Genomic DNA, 12,702 nt, shown 5'->3' on the forward strand with positions numbered 1-12,702 from the left:
TCTCACTGCTTCTTTACCCATGGATTCCTCGTGAGGTTGTGGTGACCTGAAATTTCTAAAATCTTAATTTAAAACTAGAACTCTTCAATATTCGTAAACTCATTTTGTGCTATTATATACATGTGCCACCCGTCTCTGACTGGCCAAGTTAATCCCTGTTCTTCTCCTTCCCTTATTCAGCCTCTGGTTTGCCTGTGTGGCCGGCGGTAAGGCGGTCTGTACCGCAGGACCCAGAGTGTTCTGACTGGAGGTGTGCCTGAGTCCCACATTATCGGGGGAATGGCCCCTCTGGGGCAACAACGCACTTCCTCTTTAGGTGTGGCTGCTGAGTTCATTTCATTAACTGAGGATTCTGCACAGCCGGGGGCTGTAGGCTGGGGACTCTCAGTTCGTGGCTGGTCCACGACAACCTCTCCCGTGAGTCCCTCACCGCCGAAGGCTGCCGGCTGGGGATTCCTGTCCGTAGACTGTTCCCTGATCTTGGGTATTCTCTAACGGATGGCCTACCTCCTGGGGCTGACCCACTGAAACTGGGGCACTGGTGACCACAGTGTCTCCGGGAAGCGAGCCGGGACAGCTTTGTCAGGAATCTGTTTGAACATCTTAAACAGATTCACTGGCAGGCTGCTAACAACATGGGCAATGAACTCAGCGCTTTAGCTCGAGTGTTCAGGATAGAATGCGCCCCTGAGCATGTATGAGGAAAAAACTCCAGCAAATATTCTCGGCCAGGGAGCTTTCGCTTGTGAGGTGAACGTGTTAAGCGCGACACTGTGGAAATATCTCCACTTTCAGCACCTGGTCAGACAGAAATGTGAAGCGAGCAGGTGAACTGCAGAATCCCACTTTTAAGGAGTTGGTCGTGGTGTCAAACAAAGAGTTTCACTAAATGATTAAAAATAAGAAACGTCAAAGTCGAACATGCATCTCCAGAGGAGACTGCAATCTGAACACAGCACTTTAAACCACTCCGCCACCCTGCGTATTCAATGCTAGATGTGGCCACATGCAGGTTGATTTTGAACTTTTGTGTCCTGACACATGAAATAAATGAGGGCAGCAGGCGTATCTCTGCCTGACACCGGGGAAACAGTGAGACAGACCTTGGAGCAAGGGTCTGGTTATTGCCAAGCAGCAAAGAAAATATTTTCTGGAAGAACAATGTTGAAATTAATTGCAACCCCAACATGATTGGAACACACAACCTTTCGATTTGGAGTCAGGCATGCTACCATTGCCTGATAAGGTCCACACATGAAGTCTGAGATGTTCGGCAATATGAAGGTTTCACAATACAAGGGGCTTTAAAATCCCCGCCGATTCCCACCAGGTATCAGAAGCAGCGCTCACCTGCCAGTCACCGTATGTTTTTTTCTTAAACTTTTGTATTGTTTTCACGGGAAAGCATCATTAATTAACCCCTCACCTTCTTTTGCACAATGAAAGAAATGCTAACTGAGGGAGAGTCGATACTTCAATCATTTGTCCTGTGCTTTGGGGAGTGGGCAGGGAAGTGGACCTGAGTCCATGATTGCATCGGCCATGATCGTATTAAATGTCGGAGCAGGCTCGAGGGGCGTATGGTCGACTACTGCTCCTATTTCTTATCTTCTTATGTTCTGATTCATGTTGACCCATTTTACTCACTGTATTTTAGGAGTCTGGTTCAAAATCTTCATTGCTGATGACACCAGGAATCTGGGGCAACTTTTGTCAAATTTAACAGCACCGGTTATTCCGACCGTGCACAGAAAATAGAATCAGTAGTGAAGATGAAATCCTACGGTGCTCATTTTCAGATTCAATGCAGCAGGATTTCAAATAAAGTAAAAGAATTTTACAGTGAAAAGATTTAGAAGTGTTACTTGTATTTGTGTCTTTAATTAAACTTTGTGGCGTCTGATTCCCGTTCATGCCTCTGCTGAATAAGAAAGGAGGGTTTGACGTTGACCAGACTGCACTGCCCCTGATATTTGTGAGCTCATCCTTTATATTCAGTGGTTTCTCGCCCTTTGATGGGCTGCAGTGTCGCGGATATCACGTTGGCCTCACACACGAAAGGTCCCCGGTGGATCCGTTTTCTCTCACTCAAAGTTATCTATTTATTGGTTAAATAAAGAGCAATTCAGGAATAAGGGAACCCTTTTGCCAGGAGAATAAATAGCAAATAAAAACAGCAAATTCTGCAAATCTCAGCAAATCAGGCAGCATTTGCCAGGAGACTCAACTCGCCTCCGATTGTTCCCATTTGGCAAGTTTAAACAAAATGTTCCTGCCTGGGATTGAAGCAGGGACCTTTTGCGTGTAAAGCAAACATGATAACCATTACACTACAGAAACCACTGGTACAACAGCCCCAACAGAGGGGAGCTGACCAATGAGCTCCCTCTGCGCTGATCGGGAATGAGGAGGCTCACCTGAAACAACTTCTGTCCCACACTGAAAGTTCTCAATCCTTCTCCTCCGCTGCCCTTTACAGAAATGTCACGGATCACCCAGCCACCGTGTTCACTTCCACATCCTCACAGTGGGGCCACAGAGGCTCCTACCGTCTCCCCGAGATCAGCGAACTCACCCAGTTTGTAAAATTAAACCCAGAACACGTGCCCGGCAAAGGGCAGGAGAAGCCAGATAGTCTGTAAGCTCGGTCTATCGCAGAAAGTATTGGTATTCCTGGTGCTTGCAGCAATTATTAATCGTCTCACAGACCTCAATTATTTTTATGCGATGAATTGATCGAGTATCGTTACCACGTCAGTGCGGCAGATCTTAACCCCTCGACCACCAGGGAACAGTTATGATAGATGTTGATATATTTATATATATTTATATAAGAACCTGAATATCAACGGCTAGCTACCTTGACCTCATGGCGAACAGCAGTGCATCTAACTTTGAGTGAAGTAAATTGTTCCGCATTGAAACCCATTTCATCTTTTGTTCCCTTTTATACACTAGAAACTGAGACAGGGGGAATAAATAGAGAAATAAAAGCATAGGGATGCAGACAAGAGGAAGAGAGAAGGGGAAAGATACTGCCCCCACCCAGAACTAATGCAGAAACCCCTCTGCTGAGCTCGGAGTGGCCACCCACAGCCTGGATACACTAACGGGAGAACACCAGCGGCAGGTCGGGGCCATAAAAGGAATGGCGAGTGGCCCTGGGAGCAGCTTGGAGGTCCCGGGAGACTGCTCCAGGGAGCAGCGTGAGCTGGTGCAGGAGGGCGGCGGCAGCGAAGAGTGACGTCATCAAGGTCCAGGTCAGTGATTGGAGCGTGAGCAGATACAGCAGGAGCGGCGAGATCGGGGCAAAGGAGCGGCGAGAGACTGTAGAGGGACGTGATCGGGGCCCAGCGGAGGCATGAGTTTGGGGCCAGGGGCCCAGGGTTAGCACGGGCCAGCCCACACTGCGATATGTGTGCACACTGGGTCTGCGCAGCAGAGCTGGTCTCCAGTCGTCTTGTGTAACCCTTGCCACTGGACGAATACCTCGCTCTGTCAAGCCCATGTGATGGCTGGGGTGCAACGGCCATCACACGGAAAAAAAATCCACGCACAGGCATCTTCCACCCTTCAACATACATTTCAGGACCTGGAATATTGAAACACCTGTGAACTCATCCTTTTTTGGCGAGGAAGCAAGTCATCCTCTCTTCGAGGGACTGCCTATGATGATGATGAACTGGATTTGCTGCAGTCCGCGGGCAGCAGGTGATGAAAGCGGGCGTGAGAGGGTGAGTGACAGGTGGGCACTGCTTCTGATGCTGTCTGACCCACGGTGGGAGTGGCCGGGCATTTTAAAGCCCTTTTATTGCACCAATGCAGGGTAAATGAAACTATGTTTCAGGAACCTTCATGTTTCCAAACATGAACAATTTGCACTGTAGACCTTGTGGTGCAACGGTAGTGTGTCTGACTCCCGATCAAAAAGTTGTGTATTCAAATCATGTCGGGATCATAGTTCTTCAAAAGTTGCGAAATTCTTTGCTGTTTGGCTATAACCTGACACTTGCTCCAATGTTTATCTCACTATTTCCCCGGTGTCAGGCACAGATATGCCAGTTGCCCTCATTTACTTCATGTAACAAGACACAAAAGTTCAAAATTTAAATGAACTTACAGTCTGGATGGCCGAGCTGTCGAAGGTGCTGCGTTCAGTTTGCAGTCTGCTCTTAAAGCGCGGTTTCAAATCCCTTTTCTTATTTTTAGTCATTAAGCAAAACTCATTTGCTTGGCACCACGACCAGCTCCTTAAAAGTGGGATTCAGCAGTTCACCTGCTCGCTTAACATTTCCGTCTGACCGGGTGCTGAAAGTGGCGATGTTTCCGCAGTGTAGCGGTTAACACGTTCGCCTCACACGCGAAAGCTCACCGGGTGGGAATATTTGCTGGAGCTATCTCCTCATACATGCTCAGGGCGAGATTGTTCTCCTGTGAAAGGTCATATGATCATAAACATGTAAGGATTAGGAGCTGGAGTAGGCCATTCGGCCCCTCGAGCCTGGTCCACCATTCAAGAAGATCCTGGCAGTTCTTCGACATCAAGTTTAAACATCTGGGGCGGAGCCAACAGGCGCCTGTCAGCAAACAGTGACAAAAACGTTTGCTTTAGCAGAAGCACAGCGAGCTCAGTTGATACAGCGTGAGATTTTTAATCTCAGATTCTCGGGTTCGAACACCAAGTTTGTTGATTACTTTTTAACTACATGTTATGTTGCTTTCACGGGAATACATCGTTAATTAACCGATGATCTTCTTTTGCACAAATAAATAATTCTAACTGAAGGAGATTCCATAATTGGATAATTTACCTATGCTCTGCAAGTTAACTCTTAAACCATAAACCATTTTACACACTGCTTTCGGGGTCTGGTTCAAAATGTTCATTGCTGGTAACATCAACAGGAGACTGGGGAAACAGTGAGACTGACTTTAGAGCAAGGGTCTGGTTATTGTGAAACACCAAAGAAAATATACATTCTGGAAGAATAACATCGAATGGAAATGTGACCCTACACCCAGAAAGAAGTGTTAAGACAGAAGATGAAATGCTGCATCCCTTTCTGCAAAAAATTTCTTTCACAAACATTTCTCTGACCGAAGCTGCACAAAACAAAAATGTTCGTTGCAAAGTCATTAAACTCCCGAATTTCCGCTTCACCAGAATCTCCTGAATCAGATGCCTCTAGTTTTGCCGACTCAATCCATGTACCTTTGCAATGTTCTGCTTCCACCCACACTATGAAATGTGCCGCTAACTTATAGAATCATGGAATGGTTGCAGCACGGAAGGCCATTCAGCCCGTCGAGCCAGTGCCGACTGTCAGCGAATCCCACTCCCCCGCCCTTTTAACGTAGCCCTGCAATTGTTTTTCCTTCAGACACTGATCCAACTCCCGTTTGAAAGATAAGATTGAGTCTGCCTCCATCACCCTTTCAAGCCGTGCATTCCAGATCCTAACCACATGCTGCTAAATGGTCATCTCCTGTTCCTATGTGTAAAGTCTGGGAAACACGAGATCAATTCCTGCCACACTCACAGACTTCCTAAATATAGCAGCATCACTCTATTCTCATAAAACCAGCTCCTGAAGTGTAGGCCAGCTGTGTAGGTGAAAGCTCAGGTTATGTTCCGCACATCACTTCAATTGCAGTGTTTCCGTAGTGTAGTGGTTGTCACATTTTCTTCACCCGCGAATGATCGCTGGTTCGAAACTGGGCGTAAACATTTTGAAAACCCGTTTAATTAAATATTAGAAAAAATGGATTTATTCATATTAATGTTTCAATATTAACAAAACACAATGTCCCACAGCCTTGTTAAATTTTCTGATATCTATGTTCAGTTCTGTATACACTCAAACTCGACACTTGAACTGAATGCTCATATAAGTATTGGAGTGGGAACTCACTGGATAACAGCACAGCTGGCAATGTTTGCGGAATATATTCGTGACACCAAAGCACACAATGACAACCTGGAACTGTGCGGCACAGTATCCTCGGGGAAAACAGTTGAAGTCCCTGAGAGGGCTTAAACCACCAACTTTTTGGTTCACAACCGAACACGCTAACCCATTGCGCCACAGAGACTGACACAAGTGTATACTGCAAGACATCCCAAACCAGGGCGTCCGTCAGTTAAAGCTTCAGATTGCTCCGACCAGTTGGATTTTGTCTACTCTCAGTTGCACTTTTCCCAAATAAAGAGTGGGACATTCATTGTGGATGCGTGGAAGCAGTCTGGTCCCGCACACTGCAGACACTTCCATGTCACCACCAACCAGCTCTCCCGCAACCGGTGTGATCTACCTTCCAGCCTTCCGGTGCCTTGTCTGTGACAAAGTATTCTGATTGTCCCGAAGCCTTATTAGGTTTTAATTCCTTTTCAGCTCCTGACTGCGGATATTCCTGTGATTAAACGGGAACTAAATGCTTGCAGGGACAGTTGGATTCACCATTTCTTTGCTTGGTGAAATTTCAAAGATTGAAAGTGACGCACATCAACCCCAAACCTCGTCACATGCTCGCGAACCGCTACACGCTGCTCCCGTGAGATGGAAGCCCAGTTGCTGTTTCAAGCTTGAATGCAGGTACAAGCAGAGCTCATTCAAAGAAAGTCCAAGTCCCTGAGGCACCTGGTTATTTGCACCAAACTTCTTTGTAAAGAATTGAGGTTCATGTGGGGTGATTTGGGCACATCTTTCCCCACACTACAACACTTTAAACATAACTCAACGGCTGCAAAGCGCTTTGGGGCATCATGAGTTCCTGAAAGGCACTGCAGAAATGCAAGTCTTCCTTTGCAAAATTTCTATGCAATTTCAAAACTCGCCGGCAAAATAATGGACTCGTCCAGGATTGGAACCCTGGACTTCTCACAAATTTCATTTAACTTCGACTCATCTAAAGTCACACCTTTAGATCAATGAACCAACTGCTTGATGGTAATGGTAATGTATAGCCATTATAAAAGCAAGTTTTAGTGTGTGGCTACACTTGATTAGAGAAGCACGTGAGACCGAATCAGTGACTTTGCTTTTTCGACCTGTCTTCTGAAGCGCCGCACGGTCCCACTCCGACAGTCAATGAGCTGTTGGGACGTTAGTGTATCCAGGCTGGGGTGGCCACCCCGAGCGCAGCAGAGGGGGTTCTGCATTAGTTCTGGGTGGGGACAGTATTTCCCCTTCTCTCTTCCTCTTGTCTGTATCAATGTGCTTTTATTTCTCTATTTATTCCCCCTGTCTCAGTTTCTAGTGTTTAAAAGGGAATAAAAGATGAAATGGGTGTCACTGTGGAATAATTTCTCTCGCTCAAAGTTAGATTCACGACCGTTGTGCCATGAGGTCTACACAGCTTGCCGTTGACATACAGGTTCATATATAAATATATATTTTTTATTGATACAAGTTATCGAAGCTGTTCCCTGGTTGAGTGGTTAAGATCCCGAGCTTTAACCCTTTCCATTCTCAATCAGTTCATTGCAGAAACATAATTGAGGTGTGTGAGAGGATTAATGATTGCTGTAATCGCCGTTAATAACCCCACTACTATCTGTTACAGAATGAGCTTACACACTCTCCCGCTTCTCCTGCCCTTTGCCGGACACATGTACCGGTTTTAATTTTACAAACTAGGCGAGTTTGCTGATCGCGGGGAGACGGTAGGATCCTCTGTGGCCCCACTGTGAGGATGTGGAAGTGAACACGTGACATTTCTGTAAAGGGCAGCAGAGGAGAAGGATTGAGAACTTTCAGTGTGGGACAGAAGTTGCTTCAGGTGAGCCAACACATTCCTGATCCTCCTCTCTTCTTAGGTAATCCCGGAGTCGAGGATGACTTGCTTCCAAATTAAAAATCAGTGGTGATCAGCACAGAGGGAGCTCACTGGTCAGCTCCCCTCTGTCGAGATCACTGTGCCAGAGGTTTCCCTAGTGTCGCGGTTATCACGTTTACTTTACACATGCAAGGTCACTGGTTCGATGCCGGGCGAGAACATTGTGTTGAAATTTCCTATAGGGGAACAATTGGAGGCGAGTCTTGTCTCCTGGCAAATGCGAACTGACCTGCTGAGATTTCCAGCATTTGCTATTTATTCTCCGAGCAAAAGAGCTCCCTTATTCCTTAATTGCTCTTTATTTCACCAATAAATAGATAACTTTTAGCGAGAGAAAATGGATCCACCAGGGAACTTTGGCGTGTCGGAATAACCGGTGCGGTTAAATTTGACAAAAGTTGCACCAGATTCCTGGTGTCGCCAGCGATGAGGATTTTGAACCAGACTCCTAAAACACTGTGTGTAAAATGGGATATGGTTGAACAGTTAACATACAAAGCACAGAACAAATGATTGAAGTATCGACTGTCCCTCAGTCAGCATTTCTTTCATTGTACAAAAGAAGATGACGGGTTAATTAATGATGCTTTCCCGTGAAAACAACACAAAAGTTAAACAAAAAACATACGGTGACTGGCAGGTGAGCGCTTCTTCTGATACCTGGTGGGAATGGACAGGGATTTTAAAGCGCCTTGTATTGCGGAATCTTCACATAGACGAACATCTCAAGCTCCCTGTGTCGGCCTCGTGGTGCAACGGTAGTGCGTCTGACTCCAGATCAGAAGGTTGCGTGTCCAAATCACGTCGAGGTCACTGCTCTTTTGGGTAATCCCAGAATTAATATTTTCTTTGCTGTTTGGCAACAACCAGACCCTTGCCAAGGTCTGTCTCACTGTTTCCCCGGTGTCAGTCAGAGAAACACCTGTTGCCCTCATTTATTTCTTGTGACAAGACACAAAAGTTCAAAATCAACCTGCAGGTGGCCACACACAGCACTGGATAGTCAGGACAGCCGAGTGGTCTAAGCTGTTGTGTTCAGTCTGCTCTGAAAGTGTGGGTTTGAATCCCACTTCTAGCACCTTTTATTTTTAGTCATTAAGCAAAACTCATTTGCTTGGCACAACGATCATCTCCTAAAAAGTGGGATCCTGCAGTTCACCTGCTCACTCAGCATCTCCGTCTGACCTGGTGCTGAAGGTGGAGATGTTTCCGCAGTGTGGCCGTTCACACGTTCACCTTACTGTCATGTATCTCACACTACTCTGCAGTTCTAAGTCGTTTTGAACATCTCTTTCAGCCAGGTGTGGGTACCTTCAAAGGGGCTAAAGTTAAAATCTACATCACACAAGATGCCAGACCGGTCCATCACAAGGCTAGAGCTGTGCCTTATGTGATGAGGGAAAAGATTGAACACGAACTGGACCTTAGGGAAGGCATTATCTCATCCGTGGAATTTAGCGACTGGTCAAGTCCCATCATCCCCGTCATGAAGCCTGATGAATCCATACAAATCTGTGGGGATTACAAGTCTACCATAACAGAGTCTCCCTACAGGACCAATACCCGCTGCCCAGAGCAGAGGACCTATTTGCCACGTTGGCTGGAGGAAAATTTTCTCGAAACTAGATCTTACATCTGCGTATATGACGCAAGAACTGACCGAAGAGTCTCAGCTACTAACCACCATCAACACACATCGAGGCCTTTTTATGTACAATCGATGCCCATTCGGCATCAGGTCGGCAGCTGCTATATTCCAGCGCAACATGGAGAGTCTGCTCAAGTCCATCCTGGGGACGGTTGTGTTTCAAGATGACATACTCATCACGGGCAGGGACACCGACTCCCATCTCCGCAATTTGCAGGAAGTACTAAGTCGATTGGATCGAGTAGGCCGAAGAGTTAAGAAATCCAAGTGTCTGTTTCTCGCGCCTGAGGTTGAATTTTTGGGCAGAAGGATTGCCGCTGATGGAATCTGCCCAACAGAATCAAAAACTGAAGCAATTCGTCTGGCACCCAGGCCCTGGAATATCTCGGAACTGCCTGCCTTTCTCGGGCTATTCAATTACTTTGGGAACTTTATGCAGAACTTGAGCACGCTGCTGGAGCCTCTCCACATGCTACTCAGAAAGGGGTGCGATTGGTTTTGGGGGGACGCCCAAGAACGCGCCTTCAATAAAGAACTCAATCTTCTATGTACCAACAGTGTTTTAGCCTTTTTTGACCCAGGTAAAAAGTTAGTTCTTACATGTGATGCGTCAGCGTACGGGGTCGGGTGCGTTTTACAGCAGGTCAATGATGCGGGTAAATTACAACCCATTGATTATGCCTCCAGGTCACTTTCGCGGGTGGCGTGCGGTTACGATATGGTTGAGAAGGAGGAGCTCGCGTGCGTGTACGATGTCAAAAAGATGCACCAATACCTTTTCGTGGCCAAGTTCGGGTTAGAAACCAACCACAAACCCCTCACGTCCCTGCTATCTGAGTGCAAGGCAATAAACGCCAAAGCCTTGGCACGCATTCAGCTGTGGGCACTCATGCTGGTGTCTTACGACCACACAATAAGGCACAGACCAGGCACAGACAACTGTGCCGATGCGCTTAGCAGGCTACCCCTGGCGACCACAGAAGGTTCGGACGAACAGGACTGTAAGATGGTCATGGCAATCAGTGCCTTTGAATCCACAGGTTCGCCCATGATGTCGCACCAAATCAGAGCCTGGACGAAAGATGCGTTTTAACTGGTGACAGGGCAGAGACCCGCGATGCCTGCCCCGAGGAGATCAAACCTTTCCATAGGCTCAGGCATGAACTATCACTACAGGCAGACTTCCTGATGTGGGGCAGCCGAGTAGTTATGCCCTTGCGAGGCTGAGAGGCGTTTGTCCGGGAGCTCCACCGCGAGCACCCGGGGATCATCCTAATGAAGGCCATAGCCAGATCCCACGTCTGGTGGCCAAGCATTGACGCGGACTTGCAGCTCTGCATCGGTCGGTACACCATTTGTGCCCAACTCAGTAATGCCCCCAGGGAGGCCCCCCTAAGCCCCTGGCCCTGGCTCACAAAAACCGTGGTCGCAGGTGCATGTAGACTATGCGGGCCCATTCATGGGCAAAATGTTCCTCGTAGCCGTTGATGCATTTTCAAAATGGATCGAGTTCACCATTTTAAACTCGAGCACCACCTCCACCACTGTGGAGAGCCTGAGAACCATGTTTGCAATGCACGGAATTCCTGACATATTGGTCAGTGATAATGGTCCGTGCTTCACTAGTGCAGAATTTCAAGAATTTATAGTTGACCACGGCATAAATCACGTTAAGACGGCACCGTTAAAGCCGGCCTCCAATGGCCAGGTGGAGCAAGCAGTGCAGATCATTAAACAAGGCATGCTCAGAATCCAAGGTCCCACGCTGCAGAGCCGCCTGTCGCGAATGCTGCTGGCATACAGATCTCGTCCACATTCGTTGACTGGGGTTCCCCCCACGCAATTATTGATGAAATGAACCTTAAAGACCAGGCTCTCGTTAATCCTCCCAGACATGCATGAAATTGTTGAGGCTAAGCGCCGGAAGCTAACTGAGTACCATGACCTAAATTTGAGGGGGGGGTGTGGAATGAGATAGGGGACAAAGTGCTTGTGCTAAACTATGGCAGGGGTCCCAAATGACGTACAGGGACAGTAACAGGCAAGGAAGGAAACAGGCTACTGGTTGTACAAATGGACAATCGCCAAACCTGTCGGAGGCAGGTAGACCAAGTAAAAAGTAGATTCACCAACAATACTGCAGGACGAGAGGCAGACTACAGTATGGAACTCACACCACACCTGGTGGACAGACAGAGGGAACAACCTGAGGAAAGGGCAGTCTCAACAGACAGCCCAGGCGAGATACCAGCAATCACACTGAAAGAAAAACAGGCACCAAGGCAAACAACTGAACCACAACTAAGACGCTCCACGCGAGAGCGTAGACCACCTCAGAGTCTGAATCTATAAAGACAATAAGACCTTGGGGGAGTTTGATGTCATGCATCTCACACTACTGTATATAACTGTATCTTACCATGCTATACATGACTGTAACTAGATATGACCTGTAACCACAGCATACGTTACCACCAGGGGTGCACTTGCAGGAGACACTGCATACCTGTTCCACACAGGTATATAAAGGCAGGTCTCAGGCAAGTGTGGCACATGAGAGCTGTGAAATAAAGGTGCAGGTCCAGAGTGACCTTGACTTCAGCATGTGCCTCGTCTGAGTCTGTACTGCAGGGTCAGGACTTAACACTTACAAGCGAAAGCTCACCGGGCGGAATTATTTTCTGGAGCTTTGTCCTCATGCATGCTCAGGGGCGAGTTTGTTCTCCTGTGAAAGGTTATAAGATCATAAACATGTCAGGATTCGGAACTGGATTAGGCCTTTCGGCCACTCGAGCCTGGTCCACCATTCAAGAGGATTCTGTCAGTTCCTCGACAGCAAGTTTAAACATCTGGGGCGGAGCCAACAGGCGCCTGGCTGCAATCAGCGACAAAAAGGTGCATTTGGCAGAAGCCCGGCTAGGTCAATCGGTCGAGCATGAGAATCTTAATCTTGGATTCAGGGGTGTGAGCCCCACGTTAATTGTTAAAACATGTCCCATTTTACACAATGTGCTTTAGGGATCTGATTCAAAATGTTCATTGCTGGTAACATCAACATGAGACTGGGGAAACAGTGCGACTGACTTTAGAGCAAGGGTCTGGTTATTGTGAAACAGCAAATGAAATATCAATTCTGGAAGAATGACATCGAAAAGAAATGTGACCTCGACACACAGAAAGAAGTGGTAAGGCAGAAGATTAAATGCTGCATTCCTCTG

The 12,702-nt window shown here is 47.2% G+C and overlaps 2 non-coding genes across 2 annotated transcripts; one reads left to right on the forward strand and one right to left on the reverse strand.

The window, feature by feature from the left end:
• Window positions 1-2,267: 2,267 nt before the first annotated feature.
• trnav-uac (transfer RNA valine (anticodon UAC)) lies at window positions 2,268-2,340 on the reverse strand. Its single transcript has one exon. It is a non-coding gene; the product is annotated as a tRNA-Val (tRNA).
• A 6,237-nt stretch (window positions 2,341-8,577) lies between these two features.
• Window positions 8,578-8,649, forward strand: trnaw-cca (transfer RNA tryptophan (anticodon CCA)). The gene has a single exon. It is a non-coding gene; the product is annotated as a tRNA-Trp (tRNA).
• The last annotated feature ends 4,053 nt before the right edge of the window (window positions 8,650-12,702 follow it).

This window comes from Pristiophorus japonicus, unplaced genomic scaffold, assembly GCF_044704955.1.
Source record: "Pristiophorus japonicus isolate sPriJap1 unplaced genomic scaffold, sPriJap1.hap1 HAP1_SCAFFOLD_52, whole genome shotgun sequence".
NCBI classification, from domain to species: Eukaryota; Metazoa; Chordata; class Chondrichthyes; family Pristiophoridae; genus Pristiophorus; species Pristiophorus japonicus.